This window comes from Protopterus annectens, chromosome 2.part0, assembly GCF_019279795.1.
Source record: "Protopterus annectens isolate FY-2018-M chromosome 2.part0, PAN1.0, whole genome shotgun sequence".
NCBI classification, from domain to species: domain Eukaryota; kingdom Metazoa; phylum Chordata; order Ceratodontiformes; family Protopteridae; genus Protopterus; species Protopterus annectens.
Window position 1 is genome coordinate 23,698,346 of NC_056728.1, and position 14,031 is coordinate 23,712,376.

The window sequence follows — 14,031 nt, forward strand, 5'->3', positions numbered from 1 at the left end:
GTATTGCTTATACAAGGTATTTTTAGTAGTGTATTGCGTGTACATAACTTGGGAGATACACACACTCCTTCAAGGAAATCATAAGCACTTGCCATCTGAATTCCTCTAAAGTCTGCATATGCACCACTCATATCATTTTTCCAAGTACTTCCATTGTATGCATAAGCACTTCCCATACACAAGTTTTGCTTCAATAAAGATTTTACTGCAATATTTTAATAGTGTATGAAATGGCAGTAAACATTATTGTGTGGATTGATTTTACTTTTTCTGTTTTGTCTCTCCCTATAGTGCCTTTTTTAGGCAAACTTCAAAGGACAAAACTACCACCGTAACAGGTACAAGCATGCAAAATCTGAAGGTAATGCTACTCAATGCTAGTAGTCTAAACCTCAAAATGCACTCTCTCGAGGCACTCCTAAAAATGGAGAACATCAATATCTGTGCAGTAACTGAGACCTGGTTCAAGGCTCCAGAGAGCACCCCTGCAATACCAGGCTACAACTCTTACCACACTTTTTGGCCACCAAACCAGGACCGAAACACTAAAGGTGGAGGAGTGTCAATATTCACCAAGGATATTCACACCACCAGGCTAGTTGGCCAACACAATGTGTCTGAAATTCTCCAAGTGCAACTAACACTAGGTAAGACTGCAATCCAAATTGTAGCTTGCTACAGATCCCCACCATACCCCAAGATTCTCACTACACCTTTCTAAACATACTGGAAAATATTAAGATAGAACCAAACACCCTAATACTGGGTGATTTTAACTACCCTGCCATTAACTGGGAAAACTACTCATGTCCCAACACCTTTGTGCAGCGGTTCTTGGAATTCATAAATTCCAACACCCTGGATCAACTAATCCATAGTCCCACCAGGGGCTCCAATATCCTAGACCTGGTCATTACCAACATGGGAAATCAATGCTCCATACCTATGGTCACCCCTTGTTAGTCAGGTCTGACCATAAGCTAATCACCCTTAACATCCACATCCCACCCCCACCCCCCAGTAAAGAAACCACCATAAAAACTTCTCCAAAGCCAACTTCATGCTACTCAAGTCAGAAGTGACAAACTTCATGACACCCATGCAGACGGGAACTGAAAGTTCAACTGCTGAATCCTACACTAAGGCACTGTACCAGCACATCCACTCATGCATGAATCATGCCATCCCAAATAGAACCAAAATGCTCTCATCCAAAAAGGAAGCCAATCTGGTGGTCCCCTGCCATGAACAAACTTTACAACAAAAGGAAGAAACTTTTGCAGAAAAGAGGAAAATCCCAGGATGCAAAAAACTCCCTTACTAGCCTCAGTAAGAAACTGAGATGCCTCATAAAATCCTCCAAAGCTAGTTATGAAAATAAAATTGCCAAAGATTCCAAAGACAACCACAAAGCATTCTATAACTATGTCAAGAATCTAAATGGCAATGCTCAGATCTGCTCTGAGCTAAAACAGAATGGCATTAAATATACTGATCCGAAGGATATTGCCAATATCCTGACAGATCGATTCAGTGCCAACTTCACCCCCCTCTCACCCCCTAAATGGCCCATCTCAATACCGGAAGATTGCCAAATTCCAGTAATAACGGCCACACAGGTACAAAACGCACTCTCTAAAGACAAGAATGCAGCATCCATGGGACCAGATGACATCCCGGGCTGTGTACTACATGAACTACAATATGAACTGGCATCTCACCTAAGTGTCATGTTTAATCATAGCCTCACCTCAGGTTTCGTGCCCACTGAGTGGCGCAGAGCTACAGTTATCCCAATCCACAAGGGGGCATCCACCTTGGATCCCGGAAACTACCGTCCCATCAGTCTGACAAGCCTTATCTGCAAGGCCATGGAGCGTATTATCATGGAACTTATAAACAAAGACATTGGCAACCTTCAAACACTGGACCCCACCAGTTTGGGTTTGTGAAGGGCCGATCTTGTCTCCTGAACCTGATTGACTTCTTTGAATCAGTCTCCAGAGCCATGGACAAGGGTAAGGTGGTCCACACAGCCTATCTAGACCTTGCCAAGGCCTTTGACACCATCCCCACTCTGGAATCATAGATAAACTTACTAAGTTGGGCATTAATCCCTATGTCACCCAATGGGTTGCTAAATGGCTTACTGATAGAACCCACACTGTAAAAGTAGCCGACTCCAAATCCAGCTCCAGACAAGTGACAAGTGGAGTACCTCAGGGTTCAGTCCTGGGGCCGCTCTTGTTTGGCATCTACTTCTCTGAAGTACAGGTCAACACTAAGGGACTCTGGCTAACAAAGTTTGCAGATGACTGCAAACTGGGAGCCATTATTGAATCCCCAAATGATGTGGATACTCTACAAAAGGGCCTTACAGAAACAGATGCTTGGTGCCAGAGCCATGGGCTCAAGCTCAATGCCAAGAAATGTATTGTTATCCCCTTTGGGAAAAAAACATGTATACATGAATTACCATATAGGTGGCAGTACACTAAATACAGAAAGTGTGATAAGAGACTTAGGAACACAGGTGGACATTGGTCTCACCTTCGATAACCACATCGCCACAACAGTCAGGAAATCCTTCTATGTGGCACACCTCATCATGAAGGGCTTTTCATCCATAAAAAAGGAGGTCATTATCCCACTGTACTCATCCCTCATTAGACCCATTATAGAATACAACGCCCCATTTGGTATGTACCTCTCAAGACATCTGCAACAACTGGAAAGGCCTCAGAAATACCTCACTAAAAGAATCACAGGCCTAAAGCAGATGCCCTACGCTGACCGCCTTAAAAAACTCCAGCTATACTCTGTCGCATATCGTCTTCTCAGAGGCGATCTCTGCTTGACATACAAGGCCATGTCAAACCCAGAGCTGTTGGACATGCTACACTTAAAGAAATCCCAATCCCTCAGAGCTACACGCTCCAGGGATCTAAACCTTGTCATCACAATAAACAAAACATGTTGGAGGGATAGGTTCCTGACCCAGAGACTCCCCAGACTCTGGAATAGATTGCCCATACATGTCAAGCAGAGTGCCTCTTTGGACCTCTTCAAGAGGAACCTTGATGATTGGATGGGAGAAAGGAAATTCACCCCAGGGATGACGTCAGTCGCCCTGCTAGACAGGGATCCAGGAAAGTAAATAATGTAGGAAGAAATAGCCAGGGAATTGTTATGGCTAGGCTTGTATAGGCCCTAGGGCTGATAGCCTAGTACCAACCTATGAACCAACCCCTTTTTCTCTCTGCAAAATGAAAAAAAAAGTTATACGAACTCTCACTCTTTTGCAAACAAATTTGCAACTTCATAATGCAGAACTTTATATACCTTACTCTTTTACGAGAAATGGGTGTGTTTTCAAAACATATTTTGCTTTTCCTTATTCGCTGCAAATGACTTTCACTGACCTTATTTGCATATTTGTGTAGCATCACTATTCACTGATAACAGTAAGTCATTTGCAAAGTCCTGGACTATGAATACCAGCCAAGATATTGTTTGTGTTCCCAAGCAGGCGATTGCCACTTCAAGTCAAGTTTTACCACCTTTGATATGCAGTGACCATGGAGCTATACAGGTTAAAATACTGCTAGATAATGCTTTCTACAAAATCTAAACCAATATATAGAAAATTAATGACAGACTAAATAGAAGCTAAACAGACACCATGGAAAACTAATTGGAGTGATACATTTAATGGAAAGATTGCAAAAGAAGTGTGGCTAGTTATAAAGGTAAATTGGTTGACTGTAAAAAAATTACAAAAATGTTTAACATTAGGATCTAGGCACCCATGATTAGAAGTATATATTTTGATATGAAGAACATAATGAAGATGAGTGAGAGAAAAATATATAAGAAATGGGGTTAAATTATACCTTTGAAAACTGAAAGAAACTGTACAGATTAAATTCATAATGTAAGACAAGATCAGGAAACATTTGAGGAAAATTCATGTAACAATATAGTGCATAATAAGAAACCATTTATGAAATGTCATAAGTCAGGAACAGTGTTCAGGCCCAAAGGTCATCCAAGAATACTGACTCTGAATATATAGGGTTGGAAACATAATGGTTAACACAAGAATCCAAATTTTTCTTGCATGTATTTAGGGTTGCTGACTTTTATATTGCTAATGCTAACTTATAACAAAGCATTGGTATTCACTGAGTGACAAAATTCCTCTTTGTATTTGTCCTGAAACTTCCCATTTTATTTAAATTTTTTTATTACCATGCCTGTGAGATTTAGATGAATTAAATGCCTCTAGGTTCAATGAAACCATGAAAGATTCATTATACATAGCCCTATGAGCTAAGGTTGAAATTCCTCAAATATGAATTGAGAAAAGGTCTAGTCTTTTGCATTTTCCATATATAACCAATTCCTCACACACACACACACACACATATATATATATATATATATATATATATATATTATATAAAAACTCTATATCAGAAACACAAAATACCAAAAGCATGAATGTAAAAACATTGAGATGAAAAGAACAAAATGGCAGCAGCTCGAATGTTTAAAACATTACACCATATATACACGAAATCCATGATACTGAATGCAAAGGATGCAGAATACGCTGATGTGTATTTCACTGGTGTAACCCGCAACCAAACTTAGTCCATTCAAAATGCTCTTGTACATCACCATGTGAATCCACCAATGAAAATAATGTATTGCTATGATTTATGTGCCTTTTTGGCTTCTTGTTATTTGATATATGTTTATTTAGCAACTGGGGATGTCCCTCCTAACATCAGCCTATTGCTCCAATCACGGCACTGAACCACACTTTGAAGAGTAATGAAATATTGAAAGTAGTACCGGTTAAAGAAACCAATGTAGCATTGTTATGATCACAGAAGTATGCTGACATTAGGATGCATGTTCAGGGCTGTTAAGTAAGTGTGTGCAAACTAACAAAAAGCCAAAAAGATAAAGAAATTTTACATTACATTATTGTCATTGGTGGATTCACGTGGTGATGTGCAAGAGCATCATGAATGGATTTATTCAGGCTGCAGTATATTCTACAGCCTTTGCATCTGATGTGCATTTTGTGTATGTGTAGCCAGGTGTTTTAAATGGTCTAATTTCTGACATTTCATTTTGATGTTTTCACATTCGTGCTTTAGGTACTTTGTATTCTTGATACAGACCTAACATATACACATACACATGCACAGATAACATGTACATTATACATGTATATATATATATATATATATATATATATATATATATATATATATATATATATATATATATATGTACACACACACACACACACACACACACATATATATATATATATATATATTTATGCACACTCATTTTTATAAAAACACACACACACACACACACACACACACGCACACACACACATATGGGTATACCTACCTTAATCAAAATATCCAAATGTTGACATTACTAACATTGACAACAAATGGTTGACATCATAAATGATGACACATCACAGTACATGTGTGAGAAATACTCCCATAGCATGCAAATTAAACTACCAAAAAAAATTACAAAAGCATAATTTTTACAGGAGGTAAACCTCCTACACCCAAAACCCCACTATATATGTATGCATGTGTATAAATTTATGTGTGTGTGTGTGTGTGTGTGTGTGCGCGCGCATGTTTATGAGTGTATGTGTGCATTAACTCTGAGACTGCACAATTCCTGGGGAAAGTGGCATATTCCCTAACACCAGGGATTGTTAATATCATACACTTGTTTACCATCTGTTTTGTTGATCAAAGTGTGTCGACAAAACAGATTTCAGCATTTACGAGTTTCTATCATTTTATATGTTTCCATATATTAGTTGCATTTTTTTAAAAGAAAAAGCATCTTTATTGAATTATCTCTTATGACCTAGGAAATCATATATTAATATAAATGAAAACTAACCAAATTGATATATTTTCAGTTGCAAATATTATGCATCACACATAATCTTCTGCACAGTCATTGTCAATTGAACATTACTTAGCTCATTCAATTCCTTCTTTCCCTTAAACCTCATTCCTCCTCTAAACCATTATTCTAGATGTATTGTTCCCACAATTCTCATTTTCTATGCAATTTGCTCTTGCCCTTTTCTAAAGACCCTACATCCATTTTTTTTACCTCTGTTACTAAATTCACTACTTCTAGTATGGCTGGTTTAGACTTTGACTTCCATTTTCTAGTAATTGTTTTTTGGCAGCCACCAGAATTAAACTCAGTAAGACTTTACATACAAATAGACAGAGGTATTTATTAAATTTTATATAAAACAGCATGATTCTACAAAGGGGAAGGTAATGTTTTGATAGTGACATGCAGGTAATTTCAGATACTAAACTTGAATTTTGTTGAAAAGTTCTACGCAAACTGAACCCTAGTAAAGAACATGGTGGAGACAAAAATAGTAACAATTATCTGAAAACACTTCCATGTGAACATATGTCAAACTCATCTTTAAGTGAAAAAGAAACGGTACTAATCTAGAATCATATAGACCTGTCAGTTTACTTTCTTGTTGTGAATCATGGAAAAGGCCATTTTGAATTAATTGTCAGAAATGGAAAAGGTAGGACTTGAAACCATATATCAACATGTTTCATACCTCTTAATTGTCCAGGTTTTTGCAGAATGTCAAGATTTTTTTAAACAAGAAACATCTTTATTAAATTATTACGTATGACATAGGCAATCATACATTTATATAAGTGAAGACAAACTATACTGACATAATTTAAGTTGCAAACATTATACGACAAATCATATTGACACATTTGTAGTTCCAAAAATTATATATCACTTATAATCTTTCCAGTCATTGCCAGTCAAACCTTACCTAGCTTATTCAGATCCTGCCTTCTTTTAAACTTTGTTCATCCTCTGTAGGTATTGTTCCCACTATTCCTATTTTCCAGTGTAATTTGTTCCTACACTTTTTTAAAGATCCCAATTTTAGTTGTTCTATGTCTGTTACTATATTCACTACTTCTAGTAAAGTTGGTTTTGACTTTGATTTACATTTTCTAGTAATTGTTTTTTTGGCAGCCACCATAGTTAAACTCAGCAAGGCCTTACTATGTCTAGACAATTCTGATTCTGTATCATAGCTCAAAAAATCCTTTCTTAGTTATACCAATTTGCTCACCCACTATCTCTGACAGAGCAGTCTACAGGGAATCTTTAAAGTCTAAAAAAACAGCACCAAAAAATCCAACTGGAAACAATAAATCCAACACAGGACTGCAGATTGTAATTTAGTTAAGCGCTTTCACTCACTTTTATTCACATGAGCTTCATCAGAACAAAATCTCTTTCATTCAAAACCATTTATAAATAGTTCACAATTAAGTCACATGACTTTCTTAAAGAAACCATTATGTGTAAATACTAAATATGTATAAATATATACATGTACAAAAAATCCAATGTAATTACAATTACAGTAGGAATATACATAAAATAAATTACTATAAATTATAAAAAAAAATGCATATGTATTTTATATACCTGCATTGTTATAACATGAGTCAAAGTAATGTTGATGAGTCAAATTGATGCACTACCTATTTCTAGTCATCTGTAAAAAACATTTCATATTTACAGAACCATTAAGGCCAGGAGATTCATCAGCGATCAAAAGTATCTGCCACAAACTTTCTCTGCACTCTAGGAAAGTCTTGTAGTCACCAGAAAACAAATCTGTATTTACTCTTTCCAAAACAAAAAAAGAAAATTTCTTAAACAATACACATTCTGTAGCATGAGCTGCCAAGGCATTATTACCATTTTTTTCCTTATGGCTAGATAGTGCTCATAAATCCTCTTATTTAGAGGTCTAATAGTTTTGCCTACATAAAATTTTTGGCACGTAATCACATGTGGCACAATATACAATATTAGTAGTGTTACAAGTATAGCGGCCCTTAGTCAAAAACTTTCTTCCCAGATGTTTGAATTCAAGTGCTAGACACATTACTCATGTACCTACACTGTTTGCATCTACCATAAGCAAAACTCCCTACAGAACTAATTACAGAGTTCAAAGCCACCTGATTATTCTTACACTACAAAATATATTTAATACTGGTAATCTTCTTATAGGAAAAACAAGGTCTGTCACCCAAGATCTTTATAAGTTCAGTATTGCCCATTAATACCTTCCAATGGTCCAATAAAATTCTTCTTATGTGAACCATCTCATTGCATATTGGAATGGCAAAGGCTAAAAAAAATCTTTGTTTTTATTTTGAACACCAGGAGACACTCCCCTAGAAGTGACACTATTACTCAGGATAGGACAAGCAGAAGTGACTCTAAGTGCCAATACTTCCTGAACTATCTTTTTAAGCCAACCCAAATCATAACCTCTCTCCAGAAAAAAAGGTAACAACCTGTCAACCTCAATTGAAAAGACTGAGTGCTCTGTGGTCAATCTACTCAGACGTATAAATTGACCTTTGACCACTCCGCTCTTCATGTGAACAGGATGTAGACTTTCCTTATGTAAATATTGATTCACAAAGGTGTTTTTTCGAAATATTTGACTCTTGAATCTCAAGGAATTAATGTCAAAACTAAGATGTAGATCTAAAAAATTTATAGATTCACCAAAACTTCCTATGGTGGACTTGAGAAAAGTGGTGCTATGGTTCAGATGTTCCACAAAAGATAAAAAGCTGCCATAATCACCCTTCCAGAGAAAAATCAAATCATCTATGTATCGCCTGTAAAACAAAATGTTGTTTGAAAAAGGCAACACATAAAGATGTTTCAACTCCCATAGGGCCATTACTATGTTGGCAAAAGATGGAGCAACTGTTGACCCCATAGCTACCCCAGAAGTCTGTTGAAAAAAACTTTGACTAAATCTGAAAAAGTTGTTGGTAAGAGCTAACTCCATAAGAGTACAAACAGTATTGACAATAGTATTTCCAAGATCTGTATATTGTGTCAAATGTTCTCTCAAATATTCTAAGCCAACTTCCTGATCAATGCTGGTGTATAGACAGGTAATGTCTAAACTGGCAAAGAAAAAGACATCAGACACATCAAGTACACTTAATAATTCAAGCAGATACCATGAGCCATGGAAATCAAATCTAGATTTCTGAACAACTGGATTAAAAATACTAACCAGATGGAAATGGGCTCAGTTTTTGAGTATGACGCAGACACTATAGGTCTAAAAGGAGGGCTAATACGATCTTTGTGTACTTTGGGAATTGAAAATAGCACAGCCATTTTAGGGTATTCCACTTGCAAAAATCTATAGGTGTCAAAATCTATGCTAGCCTCACAAAACAAATCAAATAAAGTAGTGTCCAACTTTTGAAAGCAGTTGAGAATGTATTCATTGCTGACTGCTTTGTAACAGCTATCATCATCTAGTAAGGAAAACATAGCTTGTTCATAAGCTGTGATCTTCATGACAACTTATGAGCCCCCTTTATCTGCTTTCATTACATGAATTTCCCTGTTGTTACTTAAATCCAACAGGGCCTTTCTTTCTCCCTCTGGCAAATTAGAACTATAAGAATCCCTTTCCATAGCTCTGAACTGTTTTTCACAAAGTGTGCCAAACATTTGAATAGTAGAATTTAAAGCAGGATTCTAAGTACTATTTCTCTTGAAACCAATTGTTTCAGTCCTGACTTCAAGAAGACTGTCAAAAATAAACTTTAAATTCAATTTCCTAAGATATAACCTAAAATCAGCAATTAATCTAGGAATATTGGCAGTCTTTGTAGGTACAAAAGAAAAGCCTCGTTTTAATATAGAAACAACATCTTTGTTGAGTTCATCACCAGTTAAATTCAAAACCTCTATATCAAATGTCAGTTCTTTTTGTGATATTTCCCTTTCCCCTTGCTCTTGTTGTCTGCTTGTTGTGACCATTTCAGAGTCTTTTTGTTTCCCGTGGACTCCATCAAAAAAGGACCTGCACCACTAATAGCACCCAAATTGTTATTAGACTCTTGACCGGCCTGTCCATTGACATTAGCATTAACAATGGTACCAGTGCAGTCAGAATTATCAGCCATCACAGCCAAATTGTTGTTGTTATTTGCGCTGTTGTTAACAACAGTCTTATTTGCCGTAGACTGAAAATGCTTACTAACACGGTTTGTGTTGTTGAATTTGAGAGGATATGCTGAACCATTTCAGTACGCTTGCAAGTCTCTAGTTAATTTACCTCGCTTCCTAACAATTACAGAAGCTTTGTGGCGATCAACTTTAACATTAATACCACAATATAAGGTGTTAAAAAAAAGAAAAACTAGGTGAAGACTTGATATCTTTGTCTAAAATCTCAAATTCACCTTTCATAGAAGAAATATAATTTCTATATTGTGCAACCAAAGCTTTCATAAGTGAAATGCCTGTCGTATTGAACATGTCAACCAATTCCTTATACAGAGTGTCACCATAGTTAACACAATTAGGAAACTTGAATACCCTTAAACCTTGTGGTACATAACCACGCCTGATGTTTTCTTCAAAATATAAAATTTCCAACTGTAAAGAGGCTATTTTAATAGCTAACCTCTCAAGTTTAAAAATATTGTTTTTGCACAGCTCAAAGTCTCAGTCTTCGTTATCAGCATGAATTAACTAAATTACAATCTGCAGTCCTGTGTTGGATTTATTGTTTCCAGTTGGATTTTTGGTGCCATTTTTTTACTTTGTTTTAGTTTCTTTCGAGAGTATTGTTATTTTGTTTCTTTGTGTGGCATCATGAACGGAGGCGATTCTACGCAGGACAGGATCTGGGTTTAGTTTCTGACCAACTTACAACTATTATTACAGGTGCCATCCATGAGGGATTCTCGAGGCTATCAGGCCTCTCTAGTGACCATGGCAACAGGATTCAAAGCACAGAGAGGCATGCAATACGTGAAATACGTGAAGGGGGCAGTCCTGGTTCAGAGGTACATGCTCAGGATGATGGAAGTCGGCCGTTTTCCACTACTAGAGGAAACGGAGTTCCTTTGGCTGTTTCCAATTTAAATGGAGAATATCTAGTCAGCAACTTGTTTTCCAACAATTCTAATCCTTTTTCCGACGTTAAAGATAGCGTTGGCTCACTGCAAGTAAGTGGCATTCATGCTAACGAAGACCGAGACTTTGAGCTGTGCAAAAACAATATTTTAAATTTATCAATTTGGCTGTGATGGCTGATAATTCTGACTGCACTGGTACCATTGTTAATGCTAATGTCAATGGACAGGCCGGTTAAGAGTCTGATAACAATTTGGGTGCTATTAGTGGTGCAGGTCCTTTTTTGATGGACTCCACAGGAAACAAAAAGACTCCGAAAATGGTCACAACAAGCAGATAACAAGAGCAATGGGAAAGGGAAATATCGCAAAAAGAACTGACATTTGATATAGAGGTTTTGAATTTAACTGGTGATGAACTCAACAAAGATGCTGTTTCTGTATTAAAATGAGGCTTTTCTTTTGTACCTACAAGCATTGCAAATATTCCTAGATTAATTGTTGATTTTAGGTTATATCTTAGGAAATTGAATTTAAAGTTTATTTTTGACAGTCTTCCTGAAGTCAGGACTGAAACAATTGGTTTCAAGAGAAATAGTACTTACAATCCTGCTTTAAATTCTACTATTCAAATGTTTGGCACACTTTGTGAAAAACAGTTTAGAGCTATGAAAAGGGATTCTTATAGTTCTAATTTGCCAGAGGGAGAAAGAAAGGCCCTGTTGGATCTAAGTAACAACAGGGAAATTCGAGTAATGAAAGCAGATAAAGGGGGCTCATAAGTTGTCATGAAGATCACAGCTTATGAACAAGCTATGTTTTCCTTACTAGATGATGATAGCTGTTACAAAGCAGTCAGCAGTGAATATATTCTCAACTGCTTTCAAAAGTTGGACACTACTTTATTTGATTTATTTTGTGAGGCTAGCATAGATTTTGGCACCTATAGACTTTTGCAAGTGGAATACCCCAAAATGGCTGTGCTATTTGGAATTCCCAAAGTACACAAAGATCGTATTAGCCCTCCTTTTAGACCTATAGTGTCTGTATCATACTCAATAACTGAGCCCATTTCCATCTGGTTAGACAGTATTTTTAATCCAGTTGTTCAGAAATCTAGATTTTATTTACGTGACTCATTGCATCTGCTTGAATTGTTAAGTGTACTTGATGTGTCTGATGTCTTTTTCTTTTCCAGCTTAGACGTTACCTCTCTATACACCAGCATTGATCAGGACGTTGGCTTAGAATATCTGAGAGAATATTTGACACAGTATACAGATCTTGGAAATACTATTATCAATACTGTTTGTACTCTTATGGAGTTAGTTCTTACCAACAACCTTTTCAGATTTGGTCAAAGTTTTTTTTCAATAGACATCTGGGGTAGCTATGGGGTCAAGAGTTGCTCCATATTTTGCCAATATAGTCATGGCCCTATGGGAGTTGAAACATCATTCTCTGGAAGGGTGATTATGGCAGTTTTTTATCTTTTGTGGAACATCTGAACATAGCACCACTTTTCTCAAGTTCACCATAGGAAGTTTTGGTGAATCTATAGATTTTTTAGATCTACACCTTACTTTTGACATTAATTTCTTGAAATTCAAGAGTCAAATATTTAGGAAAAAACACCTTTGTGAAACAATATTTACATAAGGAAAGTCTACATCCTGTTCACATGAAGAGCGGAGTGGTCAAAGGTCAATTTATACGTCTTAGTAGATTGACCACAGAGCACTCAGTCTTTTCAATTGAGGTTGACAGGTTGTTACAGTTTTTTCTGGAGAGAGGTTATGATTTGGGTTGGCTTAAAAAGATAGTTCAGGAAGTATTGGCACTTAAGAGTCACTTCTGCTTGTCCAATCCTAAGTAATAGTGTCACTTCTAGGGGAGTGTCTCATGGTGTTCAAAATAAAAACAAAGATTTTTTCTTTAGCCTTTGCCATTCCAATATGCAATGAGATGGTTCACATAAGAATAATTTTATTGGACCATTGGAAGGTATTAATGGGCAATACTGAACTTATAAAGATCTTGGGTGACAGACCTTGTTTTTCCTATAAGAAGATTACCAGTATTAAATATATTTTGTAGTGTAAGAATAATCAGGTGGCTTTGAACTCTGTAATTAGTTCTGTAGGGAGTTTTGCTTATGGTAGATGCAAACAGTGTAGGTACATGAGTAATGTGTCTAGCACTTGAATTCAAACATCTGGGAAGAAAGTTTTTGACTAAGGGCCGCTATACTTGTAACACTACTAATATTGTATATTGTGCCACATGTGATTACGTGCCAAAAATTTTATGTAGGCAAAACTATTAGACCTCTAAATAAGAGGATTTATGAGCACTATCTAGCCATAAGGAAAAAAATGGTAATAATGCCTTGGCAGCTCATGCTACAGAATGTGTATTGTTTAAGAAATTTTCTTTTTTTGTTTTGGAAAGAGTAAATACAGATTTGTTTTCTGGTGACTACAAGACTTTCCTAGAGTGCAGAGAAAGTTTGTGGCAGATACTTTTGATCGCTGATGAATCTCCTGGCCTTAATGGTTCTGTTAATATGAAATGTTTTTTTACAGATGGCTAGAAATAGGTAGTGCATCAATTTGACTCATCAACATCATTAACATTACTTTGACTCATGTTACAGTGCATTTATAACAATGCAGGTATATAAAATACACATGCATTTTTTTATAATTTATAGTAATTCATTTTATTTATTTTATGTATATTCCTATTGTAATTGTCATTACATTGGATTTTTTGTACATATAAACATTTATACATATTTAGTATTTACACATGATGGTTTCTTTAAGAAAATCATGTGACTTAATAGGTTACTATTTATAAATGGTTTTGAATGAAAGAGATTTTGTTCTGATGAAGCTCATGTGAATAAAAGTGAGTGAAAGCGCTTAGCTAAATTACATTCTGCAGTCCTGTGTTGGATTTATTGTTTCCAGTTGGA